A 12,888-nucleotide genomic window follows, 5' to 3' on the forward strand; every position below is an offset into this window, starting at 1 on the left:
AGAAATTGCTCTTGAGAAACAAAAGATTTTTTTTTTCTTTTCCAGAAACCGTAACATCTTATTAATTCTGACAGGACTGCCCTGGAATTGAAGCAGCCTTTCCCCAGCCACTTCACCCTGGCACTATCTACCTTTACTGAACTCATACACTCTGTATTTTAGTGCTTGAGCACAAACCACCTCTCTCTGCTCTATTGCTTTTGCGTTTAAGTGTCTGGTTTTCTCAAGCAGATTCCAAAATTGCTGAAGATAGGTACTCTTACCCTGACATTCTCTTTGTCCCCTTCTTGTCATTGTCTAAGTGTTTTCACCGCACAGCAGGTCTTTTAAGACTTTGTTATGAGTGATATGAATTAATGAGGAGAGGAGGTATAATAAAAAGAAGTACACGATATGAAGGAAGAGTCCTCCCACCCTCATTCTGTTTCTTTCTTTAGATTCGAGAGCTTTCTTTTATCCCATCATCCCTTGTGAAACTTCCCACGATCCATCTCTGTCTTTTCAAACACCCCTCATTGAATCTTTTTTTTTTTTAAACAACTTAGTCTTTTATTTGCCCAAGGCCAGCTGTTGCAGGCACTGAGGCCCTAAGACTTCCAGAAGGATGGGGGTGGGGGGAGTCATCCTGCCTCCCAGGTGCTGCCTGCCCCATCCTGCTTCTTGCAGGAGGTGGGAGAGTAGATAAAGTATGCCCTTGCACCATCAAATATCTCGATTTTGTGTGTGTGTATAAGTCACTCAGTCATATCCGACTCTTGTGACCCCATGTACTGTAGCCCACCAGGCTCCTCTGTCCAAGGGATTCTCCAGGCAAGAGTACTGGAGACCTCATATGAATCTTTTTTCACCTGTTCTAACTTTTGTATCACATGGAGGCTGGAACTATCACCCTGAATGAAGCTCTGGCAAAGATGATTTTGAATGTGTAGTCCTTTCTTGATAGCCGATTTTCTTCAAAGAAAAGAAATCAGTTTAATTGATCAGTATTGCCTTTAGGCTTGCTAAGAGGGCCCCCTAAACTGAGTCTATAATCTGGAGGCTCTACTCTGGTCTTCCTCCACTGTACCCTGTCTACGGGGAGAGGGGTCTGTGACCCATGGGAATGTGTCTATTGGGACCTGTACTCCCTGTTGTGTGCTTGTTTAAAGAGCCCCATGTTTGCATTGTGGGCCTGCAAGGTCATCTTCCCCCAGTCCATCCTCTTGAGAGCAGATAATGAAACTAGCATGAACACACAGACCCAGAGAGTAGCTGAAGGGTGACTGTGGGGGATTGGGACAGACCTGAGGTGCTGACTAGGGTGTCTACACATGTGTGTACAAATTTGCCACGGGGATTAGAGAGAGGTGAGGGAAAAGAATAGAATGGAGCAGGCCCCAGGCTTCCCATGGGGCCATGTTCTCTCTCAAGGACTCCTAGAATTCTCCATTCAAACCTGGGTTTCCAGGTTGTTACAAAGACATGTGGTAAGTGGGCCTTTGTGGGTACTTGTCCCAATCCTGCAAATGCTGGGGAAGAATCTGTCAGCAATAATCAAAAAATTCTGTTTTTTTTTCTTTTATTAATATTTACCTGTGGTTTTCTTTCTTCTTAAATGATGATCACAAACTGCTGCTCGGAAGTAATGAGGTGACACTGTGAGCCAGGCTTTTCTTCAGTGAGATGTGTCGGTGTCCCAGGTGTCTCTTAAGTCTGTATTTAGATGATTCGTCTTTTGACTTCACCCCAGGATCACTTAACGAAAATAGTGAACACTTGAATGGTATCCAATGGTAATCTGATCATTTATGAACAGTGATTGGGAAAAAGAAATCATTTCTTCAGTGAGGCACTTTTAGAACACTTTTAGGTGATTTGAATTAACTGGCATTTTGTATATATGTTAAAGAATGAATTTTTAGTGCTGCCTAAAAGGAACTTTACTACAGATGCTGATTGCAGCCATGAAATTAAAAGACGCTTACTCCTTGGAAGGAAAGTTATGACCAACCTTGATAGTATATTAAAAAGCAGAGACATTACTTTGCCAACCAAGGTCCATCTAGTCAAGGCTATGGTTTTTCCTGTGGTCATGTATGGATCTGAGAGTTGGACTGTGAAGAAAGCTGAGCACCGAAGAATTGATGCTTTTGAACTGTGGTGTTGGAGAAGACTCTTGAGAGTCCCTTGGACTGCAAAGAGATCCAACCAGTCCATTCTAAAGGAGATCAGGCCTGGGTGTTCATTGGAGGGACTGATGCTAAAGCTGAAACTGCAATACTTTGGCCACCTCATGCGATGAGTTGACTCACTGGAAAAGAGTCTGATGCTGGGAAAGGTTGGGGGCGGGAGGAGAAGGGGACGACAGAGCATGAGATGGCTGGATGGCATCACCGACTCGATGGACATGAGTTTGAGTGAACTCTGGGGGTTGGTGGTGGACAGGGAGGCCTGGCGTGCTGTGATTCATGGGGTCGCGGAGAGTCGGACACGACTGAGTGACTGAACTGAACTGAACTGACTGAAAAGGAACTTCCCACTCCGGTATTCTTGCCTGGAAAATTCCATGGACAGAGGAGCCTGGCAGGCTACAGTCCATGGGATCGCAAGAGTCACACATGACTTAGTGACTGAACAGAAGTTCACCTGTGATATCGAAAATGATGTCAGAAATGATAGCTCAGGCAAACAGAAGGAGAAAGCAAAAAACAAAGCAGGAGGTGCCATTTAGTAAAAATGACTCAGATAAAGCTTTGCTCTCACCTTGAATGGAAAGCATTATGAAAAATCTCCCAGTTCTAACTTTAGGTCCAGCTATACATAAACAATTATGTTGCTGACCTTCCTGTTTGATAGTTGTTACAAAGTTAGTCTCACTCAATTGAATTTTTATTATTATTTTGTCCCTGTCCTCGAGTTTTAGAAAGAGGAATTTTTTTTCCCTTCCTTCCATCTCATCAGTTTTTCCCCTAGCACATTTTGTTCTGGGGAAATGTTTTATGGCATTAGCACTGGATTGTTTCACTCTCAAGTGGAAAGCATTGTTGGTTCATCTTCTTTGTCTTGTCAAACACTTCACTCATCTTGACATTTGCAGAAGGCTTCAAAGGTGTGTCTTCTGTTAGTAATATTAAATAGCAGTTGCTCTCATAATTTTCAATAGAGTTTGAGTAGGATGCAGAAAATTACTAGAATATCTGATTTGGGTGCTTGTTAGCTAAATGATGCATTGTGAATAACCTTGGCTTTTTGTTCTGTTCAGTGAGGAAAGAAAAGCAGTCTGAAAATCATATCACTTTATTTCTTTAGCACAAACATGAGTAGACAGCATGGGGATGGTGGTTTAGATTTCTCTACATCTCTGAGCTTTCCATGATAAGCCTGTACACCAAGTGGTTCAGTCTTTTTTTGACCCCTCCCTATGATGCAGCATGGCTTCCTCATAAAATAGGCATTTAAATTAGAATAGCAACCTAGAGAAATTTGTGTTACACATATTAAATATTCATAGCAAGCTTGTTTGCTTGAACAGAAAATTGGAAATAACCTAAATGGAATAACCATTGGTATGAAATAATAGATTATGATAGAGTCATTGTTGTACAATAGTGGACAGCAATGAGAAGGGACTAAACCTACATGCACTAAGACGTGGAGCAGTCTCAGAGCCATGTGGAGAAAAAAGCAATTGCAAAGGGAGGTTTACCGTACACATGGCTGGCATTCCCCCTATTCCCCAATGTCTCGTTTGCTTCTCCTGTGGGGAACATGGCAGGATTTCATCTCCTGTTACCTTGAAGTTAGGTGTGGCCACATGACACACTTCGGCTAATAAAATGTGAGCAGCAGGGGCGTCTGGCACTTTGTGAGAGTGTTTAAGTGCTGCTTGCTGGTGCAGAACTCACCTCTGCCTAGGAGGTGTAATTGGTGACTGTGGAGGTGCGTGTTATGTGGAGGTGTGGTGGAGGTCGCATCTTGTGGGGCAGCTACCCTGAGGAGTTTCCTGGCCCTGCAGCTGACTTGGAGTCAGTGAGAAAAAAAGAATTGGTTCTGTGAGGTGTTGGGGAAGCTGGAATATTTATCGACCAACTTCTTTTCCTCCTTGGTTGAAGATGTTAAATCCCTGGTGCTACTGGACTGCCCAAGTGCCATCACTGGATAAGCCCTCAGGTGTAGAAACAGGGTAACTTGGGTGGTTTAAGTGAGAAGCTATCACTTAATGTGAATCTGGTTGAAGGCAGAGATGAACCCATGAACATGGCATAGTCTCTGCTATGAATCAGACAGTCAGATATGTGCATATGGTAGTTATCGGTACTATGGATACATTTTTTTGTTGTTTTATTAACACTTTGGGGGCAGTAATTGTTTTATTTTGGAAATGTCATGAAAAAATGGAAGACGAACATGGAGGAACAAAATTGCGTAGGTGAAAGAAAACTGAAGAAAGAAAGAGAAGACTGTAGACGATGGTGATGGAAGAGACTGGAGAGAAAGGGTGTTGGTTCTCATTTTTGGGGTATTGTTTTTTCAGCTACCAGTTAGGAGATGGCTTGTTTCTTCTTGGACACTTTCTATTTGTGTGTTGATTTCTCTAGGAGAATTATAGCTAATTATATGTGGCCTCTAGCATCAGAGGAGTTTTCATAAACTCATTAGTGAAGCCAGACAGTTCAGTATTCCTTTCTATTAAGTTAAACATCCCAAACCTTTGGAGTCAAGTATCTTTTGGACTTCATACTTTTTTAGTTTAGAAAAATAATATGGTTCAGATATTTTATATTACATAACACTACAGGAGAGTCTGGGATCACACCACATGAATCAAATGCCTTTATGCTGTCAAATATAGAAATGTTCACACCAAATGAGATAAGTAGAGACTATGACTAGCCTCTTAGCACTTTAGACCAGGTTCTGTTGGCAGATGAATGCAAGTTGGGTAAAGTTTGTCTGGCAATAGGGTTATAAGGGAGCCATTTGTTTCCAGGGCCTGACGGATTTTACAATTGCAGATAAGGAAACATAGACATATATGAAACTACTCTTTAAAGTTACTATAAGGAATATATGAACAAAGAATTATAGTGTGGTGGCCAGCCTCTGAGATGGCCCTTCATGAATTCTCATCTCCGCACAGAATAGGCTTGATCTGTGTGTATCCAAGAGAATAGTGTAGAAATGGCCAAGTGTGACTTCCAATGCTATGTCATAGAAGACTTGTTAACTTCTACCTTGCCCTTTTCTCCTGGATCACTAGCTCTGGGGAAGCCAACCATTGTATCATGAGGGTACTGAAGCGGTCAGGCATGTATATGAAGAGTTGGGGGGTAACTTGTCATATAACAGTCGATGATCAATATATACAGTCAGAAATTAGATCAAAGATATATAAACTGGTATACTTAGAAAGCACAGACCATGTAGTAAGTCTCCAATGGCTACAAATTACAGTTACTAAATTTTTACTTTCTGTTTTCAAGAAAATCTTTGCCAGATATTTGCTTGCAATATGTATAGTTTTGTAGAACTCAGACTTTTTATTTATATACTTATAAATTATTAAAACTCTCTTATTAGTAACATGAGATTCAACCTACAAAAGCTCATCTGTCTGTTTAAAAAAAGATATATTCTGTTTTCAAAATGACTTTTACTCCCTGTGGAGACTTCAGTCTCCTTTCTTTTTAAGATCAGAAACACAAAACTGAAGCAAACAAATAATACCTCTGTATTCTCAAGGTAACTAAAATGAAAAAAAGGTAATTTTTTAAGAGGTAAGTATTACCTTAATTAACTGTTTCATTCTTGCTGGAAAGTGCATGCCATGAAAGAGGTTTCTTTACTAAAGCTTTATTGGATTGGGATTTTAGTAGGTATGCTGATGCTCTGGAATGCAAGGGGCAACCACACTTGTTTGAGGGAGCCACATACTAAATATTTCTGGCTTTGTGGGCTGTACAGTGTGTGTTGCAACTACTCAGCTTTTCTATTGTGGTATAACAGCAGCCATAGATAATATGGAAATGAATGAGCATGACCGTTCCAATAAAATTTTATTTAAAGGCAGGCTAGATTTCACCTATGGGTCTTCATTGGACAATCCTGTGTTATCCTTGAGTCATTTTAACACAGAGCAGAAAATAGTTTGCTTTACTTGATTTATCAGTTTCAAAAGATGACTTATACACATCCCATAATATTTAGGGATACTCTGATTATATCATGAGGATAAAATGTTTTCAAAGTATGTTTGAAGGAATAAGTACAGGGACAGTCTCATATACAGAACAGTATGGTGATGCTTTCCTTATGGTCCAACTCTCACATCCATACCTGACTACTGGAAAAACCATAGCTTTAACTCGATGGACCTTTGTTGGCAAAGTAATGTCTCTGCTTTTTAATATGCTGTCTAGGTTGGTCATAACTTTTCTTCCAAGGATCAAGCATCTTTTAATTTCATGGCTGCAGTCACCATCTGCGGTGATTTTGGAGCCCAAGAAAATAAAGTCTGCCACTGTTTCCATTGTTTTCCCATCTATTTGCCATGAAGTGATGGGACCAGAGCCATGATCTTAAATTTTCTGAATGTTGAATTTTAAGCCAACTTTTTCACTCTCCTCTTTCACTTTCATCAAGAGGCTCTTTAGTTCTTCTTTGCTTTCTGCCATAAGCGTAGTGTCATCTGCATATCTGAGGTTATTAATATTTCTCCTGGAAATCTTGATTCCCGCTTATGCTTCATCCAGTCTGGCATTTTTCACAATGTACTCTGCATATAAGTTGGACTATAAAGAAAGGTGAGCGCTGAAGAATCAATGCTTTTGAACTTTGGTGCTGGAGAAGATGCTAGAGTCCCTTGGACTGCAAGGAGAATTAAACCAGTCAATCCTAAAGGAAATCAGTCATGAATATTCATTGGAAGGACTGATGTTGAAGCTGAAACTCCAATACTTTGGTCACCTTATTCAAAGAACTTACTAATTGGAAAAGACTCTGATGCTGGGAAAGATTGAAGGCAGGAGGAGAAGGGGACGACAGTGGATAAGATGATTGGATGGCGCCTCTGACTCAATGGACATGTTTGAGTAGGCTCCGGGAGTTGGTAATGGACAGGGAAAACTGGCGTGCTGCAGTCCATGGGGTTGCAAAAGTCAGACACAACTGAGCGACTGAACTGAACTGTTGTGTGATGTTGGACACTTAATGACCAAGAGGGTCCTGTCACTTTTTAATATTTATCGTTCGACTGAAAGAACCATGATCAATGACCCAGATTTTTGAGGCTTTTGATTGGCATCATGAGCAGGCATCTTTGACCTTTCTTGAAACCAAGTAAGCTTATACTTATGATTGTTTTTCCGTCTCTAAAGGATGTTAATGGTAAAAGTATCAGCTGGTTGAAGAAACTACCCCATATTTGAGAAGATAATAATTACTTATAGATAGTCATGTAGCATTTTTCAAGTTTACAAAATGATTTTGCATAAATGCACTAAGACACTGTTTTGCCCCACCAAAGGATTATAGATTTGGATAAACTGATACAAATAGAGAAAAGGAATAAAAACTGCCCACTCAATGATGTTTTCATCTGCTCCAAAGAATATATAGTAACCCCGGTGCTTTCTAGCTCTGAAGCAAAAGAACAAGGTTTGCTTAGGGCACAGCCAACAAGCCTCTGCTCTGTCACTCTAGCAAGTTGCTCTGATCTAAGTAAGATTCGACTTCTGACCTGTGAAAAAGAGGTCTTGAAGTTTCTAAGGGAAGTTATTTTCAGTGGCATCCAATTTAGGAGCTGCCAAAAAAAGCCCAAGCAGACAACTGGGAAAAGAATGTTGTATGTACTTTTCCTTCCAGTCATTTAAAAATACACACATATATAATTAAATATACCCATACTTATATAACACATAAATGAATAGTTAGAAATTTGATTGAGTAGTTAGAAAATAAAATCCAATGTGTACTGTTTTACTTCCATGGAGAAAGGCAAAAACATTCATTTATTGAAATGAAACACTTGCATGAATCTAGTGTTATGGATGATTTTGAAGCTCTTTTCTGTGTCTGAAGCACTGGCTATGTAGAGAGTGATGCTGCAGTCCCAGAACTGGGCAGCCAGACCCATGGGCTGAGGCAGGGAATTTTAGAGAGAAAATCTCATAGCTGGGAACCACCTTAATAGTCCTCTTTCTTTATCAAATATCAGCAAAATGATGGTATAAAATTGATCACTTCCTTCATAACATATAAATTGAATGGTTTCTAGTTACTGACTTCTGCTAATAAGGGAAGCATGTCCTTTGATGGCAAGCATGCATAAAAGGTAAAAAAAGAGTGCAAAACAAGCTGTAAGGAAATGGGGGCCAAAAACTTACAGCTGATGTTCTGATATAGACCCAAGCATAGTTACGAAAGAAAACCCAAAGAAAGGATTGGGTGCTAGCTGATGGGAAACCTGTAGTGAATGGGATTAGGAGGCTAGTAGGTGATGCCAACTGGTGCCAGAGTAACAGATTCATTCATTACTTTATGTGTTATTAGAAGAGAACTGAGAATGGATGTGGTGTCAGCAAACAGGAACAAATAAAAGAAGAAAAAGTGAGAACTCTCCTGGCAGTCCAGTGGTTAAGACTTTGCCTTCCAGTGCACAGGGTGTGTGTTTGATCCCTGGTAGGGGGGCTAATTTCCCACATGCCTCACAGCCAAAAAACCAAACACCATAAAACAGAAGCAGGTCTCTCCCTTGGGGTCAGCCCACCCTCATGTCTCGAGGGTGTACTATATTTTGTTCGCTGAATAAACTCTGAGCTGTAACCAAGCTGTAATACTAGTCTGCAGTTTCAAACCTTTGTTGTGGCAAGACAGAATCGAGGAAATTACACACTCTCCCGACATGTCTGGTGCTGTGAGCTGGATATAACCTGGCCGAAGCAGCCTTAGCTCATCCCCAGCGATGCAGGGACCAAGCACAGCAGAAGCCCAACTTGGTGAAAGCTCACTCTGTGGAGGCTGAATGTGAAGGAAACCCAGCACAGTGGAAGTGACAAGAAGCCAAGCGTGCTGGAAACCAGGACAGCAAAAACAAATGGCAGAAAGCTCACGTAGCTCAGTCTCAGATTCCAGAAGACCTCTGATTAAGGGCTTGTGAGTATTAAGAGCCCATCAGCATCAGTCTTCTTCATTGACTATTCTACAGCCTTTGCCTATATGGATCACAACAAACTGAAAAATTCTTAAAGAGATCATAATACCAGATCTCCTTACCTGCCTCTTGAGGAACCTGTATGCTTGCTGGTCAAGAAACAACAGTTAGAACTGGACATAGAACAATGGACTGGTTCAAACTTGGGAAAGGAGTATGTCAAGGTTGTATATTGTCACAATGTTTATTTAATTTCTATGCAGAGCGTATCATACAAAATGCTGGGCTGGATGCATCACAAGCTGGAATCAAGATTGCCAGGAGAAATATCAATAACCTCAGAAATGCAGATGATACCACCCTAATGACAGAGAGTAAAGAGGAACTGAAAAGCCTCCTGATGAAGGTGAAAGAGAAGAGTGAAAAAGCTGACTTAAAACTCAACATTCAAAAAACTAAGATCATGGCATCTGGTCCCATCATTTCATGGCAAATAGATGGGGAAACAATGGAAACAATGACAGACAATTTTCTTGGGCTCAAATCACTGCAGACAGTGACTGCAGCCATGAAATTAAAAGATGCTTGCTCCTTGGAAGGAAAGCTATGGCAAACCCAGACAGTGTATTCAAAAGCAAAGACATCACTTTGCGGACAAAGGTCCATATACAAAGCTATGGTTTTTCCAGTAGTCATATATACTAATGTGAGAGTTGGACCATAAAAAAGGCTAAGTGCTGAAGAATTGATGCTTTTGAACTGTGGTTCTGGAGAAGACTCCTGAGAGTCTCTTGGGCAACAAGGAGATCAAACCAGTCAATCCTAAAGGAAATCAGTCCTGAATATTCATTGGAAGGACTGATGCTGAAGCTAAAGATCCAATACTTTGGCCATCTGATGCAAAGAGCCGACTCATTGGAAAAGACCCTGTTGCTGGGAAAGACTGAAGGCAGGAGAAGGGGACGACAGAAGATGAGGTGGTTGGATGGCATCACCGACTCAACGGACATGAGTTTGAACCAACTCAGGGAGATGGTAAAGGACAGGAAATCCTGGCATGCTGCAGTCCATTGTGTCACAAAGAGTCAGACATGAAGTAGCAACTGAATGACAATCAGCACCGGTTTTAAAGTTGTTATGAGAAGTGGTCACAAGGGGGCAGCATTTCTTCATGCCCAACTGGTTCCTTGGGCAAAGGGAGCCTTAGGGAAAATCCTGTTTTTGGACTGTGAATTAGAGGGGAGTGGGCTGGAAGAAATAATAATAATTTAAAAAGCAATATTATAATAAATTCAGTAACGTCTTTAAAAGCTGGCCATGTAAAAAAAAAATCTTTACAAAAAGAAAAAATGAAGAGCACATAAATAAGATTTAGAAGAGAAATTCCTAATATATTAGATATATTTTAGTGGATTGTTTTTTATATGAAACAAATATTTTTGCAAAAGCTCATGCAAAAATTTTTCATTTCTCCCTTGCTATTATGAAAGCATGCACACAGATCTAGTGAAATCACTAATAATAATTAAGATTTATTGAGCACTCATCACGTGGCAATCAGCTAATTTGCATGTATTAATTCATATTATAATCACAGCACATCTCAGACAGGTTTGTTATTTTCTTTATCTTACAAATAAACTGAGGGACAGAGAAGTGAAATAACTTCTCTGAGCTATTTCTTAAACCAGGTGACCTGGGTTCAGAGACTTCATATTTATCTGCTCCCTTACTTTATTTTGGCTCTTTGGAAATATGGCAGAATTGCTGTATTTCAACTTGTATTTAAGATGCCAGAGTGAAAATGCATTTATTTTCTTGTCCCCCTGACATCCCTATAAAATGAGAGTAAAGAGATAACAATAAGATAAAACCACAAGTACAAAGTTCAGTTCAGTCGCTCAGTCGTGTCCAACTCTTTGAGACCCCATGAACCGCAGCACACCAGGCCTCCCTGTCCAGCACCAACTCCTGGAGTATACCCAAACCCATGTTGATTGAGTCGGTGATGCCATCCTACCATCTCATCCACTGTTGTCCCCTTCTTCTCCTGCCCTCAGTCTTTCCCAGCATCAGGGTCTTTTCCAATGAGTCAGCTCTTCACATCAGGTGGCCAAAGTATTGGAGTTTCAGCTTCAACATCAGTCCTTCCAAAGAATACCCAGGACTGATCTCCTTTAGGATGGACTCGTTGAATCTCCTTGCAGTCCAAGGGACTCTCAAGAGTCTTCTCCAACACCACAGTTCAAAAGCATCAATTCTTCGGCAATCAGCTTTCTTCACAGTCCAACTCTTACATCCATACATGACCACTGGAAAAACCATAGCCTTGACTAGACGGACCTTTGTTGGCAAAGTAATGTCTCTGCTTTTCAATATGCTGTCTAGGTTGGTCATAACTTTCCTTCCAAGGAGTAAGCGTCTTTTAATTTCATGGCTGCAGTCACCATCTGCAGTGATGTTGGAGCCCAGAAAAATAAAGTCTGCCACTGTTTCCACTGTTTCCCCATCTATCTGCCATTAAGTGATGGGACCGGATGCCATGATCTTAGTTTTCTGAATGTTGAGCTTCAAGGCAACTTTTTCACTCTCCTCTTTCACTTTCATCAAGAGGCTTTTGAGTTCCTCTTCACTTTCTGCCATAAGGGTGGTGTCATCTGCATATGTGAGGTTATTGGTATTTCTCCTGGCAATCTTGATTCCAGCTTGTGCTTCTTCCAGCCCAGCGTTCCTCATGATGTACTCTGCATACAAGTTAAATAAGCAGGGTGACAATATACAGCCTTGATGTACTCCTTTTCCTATTTGGAACCAGTCTGTTGTTCCATGTCTAGTTCTAACTGTTGCTTCCTAATCTGCATACAAATTTCTCAAGAGGCAGGTCAGTTGGTCTGGTATTCCCATCTCTTTCAGAATTTTCCTCAATTTATTGTGATCTACACAATCAAAGCTTTTTCGTTGATCCAGTGGATGTTGGCAATTTGACCTCTGGTTCCTCTGCCTTTTCTAAAACCAGCTTGAACATCTGGAAGTTCATGGTTCATGTATTGTTGAAGCCTGGCTTGGAAAACTTTCAGCATTACTTTACTAGTGTGTGAGATGAGTGCAACTATGTGGTAGTTTGAACATTCTTTGGCATTGCCTTTCTTTAGGATTGGAATGAAAATTGACCTTTTCCAGTCCTGTGGCCACTGCTGAGTTTTCCAGATTTGCTGGCATATTGAGTGTCGCACTTTCACGATTTGAAATAGCTTAACTGGAATTCCATCACATCCAAGGTAAGAGAAAACAAAGTAAGACGGTAGGCACTGAGAGAGGGTATCAGAGGGCAAGTACCAAGAGAATAGCCTAAAAATGAATACGACAAAATGTTGGTCGTTAGGAAGCGTGTTGCCTGGTACCTGACTTAGTTGGTATGAGAACTGAATGGAACCCTTAACTTGATGGAGGGGGAGGTTGAGAAACAAGTTTATACCTGGGGACTTCCAAAGGTCTCAGGGAATGGTGACTCCTTGAACATGAAGGGTGAAGGCAAGGTTGAAAATTGGAGGTTTGAAGGCAGTTGTATTTGCGAAGCAATTAAATCCCCAAAGCCCCTCTTCTACTCTGATACAGTTATGAGGTTTTATTTTCAGGAGAAGTAAAACAGAGGGCCTAGGTTGTGGTGGTGGTGGAGGGTGGGTGGTGGTGGAGGGGATGTTGTTAAATTGTCTAGTGCACCGTTACCAGAAGGGAAACTTAAAATTTATTCTCAACAG

At 40.9% G+C, this 12,888-nt stretch overlaps 1 long non-coding RNA gene across 1 annotated transcript in view; it reads left to right on the forward strand.

Moving 5' to 3' along the window:
- The window catches only part of LOC148772985 (uncharacterized), a 174,380-nt gene extending 161,951 nt beyond the window's left edge, over positions 1–12,429 (forward strand). Inside the window, exon 3 of the long non-coding RNA XR_016036988.1 lies at positions 12,283–12,429. This is a non-coding gene — a long non-coding RNA (uncharacterized LOC148772985). The remainder of the gene's footprint in view (positions 1–12,282) is intronic.
- Positions 12,430–12,888: the final 459 nt, after the last annotated feature.

The sequence above is a fragment of the Moschus berezovskii genome, chromosome Y (genome assembly GCF_049115385.1).
Source record: "Moschus berezovskii isolate FMDL1 chromosome Y, NW_MosBer_1.0, whole genome shotgun sequence".
NCBI classification, from domain to species: domain Eukaryota; kingdom Metazoa; phylum Chordata; class Mammalia; order Artiodactyla; family Moschidae; genus Moschus; species Moschus berezovskii.